Source organism: Octodon degus, unplaced genomic scaffold, assembly GCF_000260255.1.
Source record: "Octodon degus isolate 3935 unplaced genomic scaffold, OctDeg1.0 scaffold00035, whole genome shotgun sequence".
Lineage (NCBI taxonomy): Eukaryota > Metazoa > Chordata > Mammalia > Rodentia > Octodontidae > Octodon > Octodon degus.
In genome coordinates this window covers 13,719,779-13,720,816 of record NW_004524611.1, presented here as the reverse complement: position 1 = coordinate 13,720,816, position 1,038 = coordinate 13,719,779, and the positions used below count along the sequence as shown (strand labels likewise).

The window sequence follows — 1,038 nt, the reverse complement described above, 5'->3', positions numbered from 1 at the left end:
ATTTTGCTTTAAAAGATGTATATAAAAATGCATGTTTGGGTTCTCCACCGAGCGTCGCCACGGTTTCCTGCTTCAACAGTGCTTGCACCGAGCCCGGCCTCGCCTGCCCTCACCGTGACGACCGCGTCGCCCTCGCAAGCGGCCAGAACTGCCACCAGGACGCCGAGGCCACCATCCACCGCCAGATCAACCCCGAGCTCTCCGCCTCCTACGTCTACCTGTCCACGTCTTACTACTTTGACCGCGATGATGTGGCTTTGAAGAACTTCGCCAAATACTTTCTTCACCAATCTCATGAGGAGAGAGAACATGCTGAGAAGTTGATGAAGCTGCAGAACCAGCGCGGTGGCCGGATCTTCCTTCAGGGTATCAAGAAACCAGACCGTGAGGACTGGGAGAACGGGCTGGACGCGATGGAGGGCGCGCTGCGATTGGAGAAGAGTGTGACTCAGTCCCTCCTGGAGCTGCACGAGCTGGTCACTGATAAGATCGACCCCCATCTGTGTGACTTCATCGAGACGCACTATCTGGATGAACAGGCGAAGGCCATCAAAGAGCTGGGTGACCACGTGACCAACCTGCCCAAGATGGGAGCCCCCGAGTCCTAGTCCGGCATGGCGGAGTACCTCTTTGACAAGCATACCCTGGGGGACAGTGACAGTGAGAGCTAATGTCACCTGACAGCACATGCGTGTTGGGGCTACCTTAACCTTTTCTATAAAATATACCAGAACATCTACTTCAGTTCTTTAATTCCTTTAAATAAAGAAATTTGGTACCTGAAAAAAATGCATATTTGCTAAATAGATGTAGGTGAGATTACTAAAATTAGAGTGAAATTGAGTTGAAAGTTTGTGGAATGGTATAGTAGACTTTTTTTAAATTTTATTTTAGTACAGGGTCTACAAGGTCTCACTACGTAGATTGGACTCATAGTGATCCGCCTGTATTCAGCATCCCAAGAGCTGGGCTTACAGGCTATAATAGACTATTTGACCTGCATTTGTAAATAATTTATAGTTATAATTTATAAAGACA

At 48.2% G+C, this 1,038-nt stretch overlaps 1 pseudogene; it reads left to right on the top strand.

Moving 5' to 3' along the window:
- The first annotated feature begins 27 nt into the window (after positions 1 to 27).
- Positions 28 to 671, top strand: LOC101566535 (annotated as a pseudogene).
- Positions 672 to 1,038: the final 367 nt, after the last annotated feature.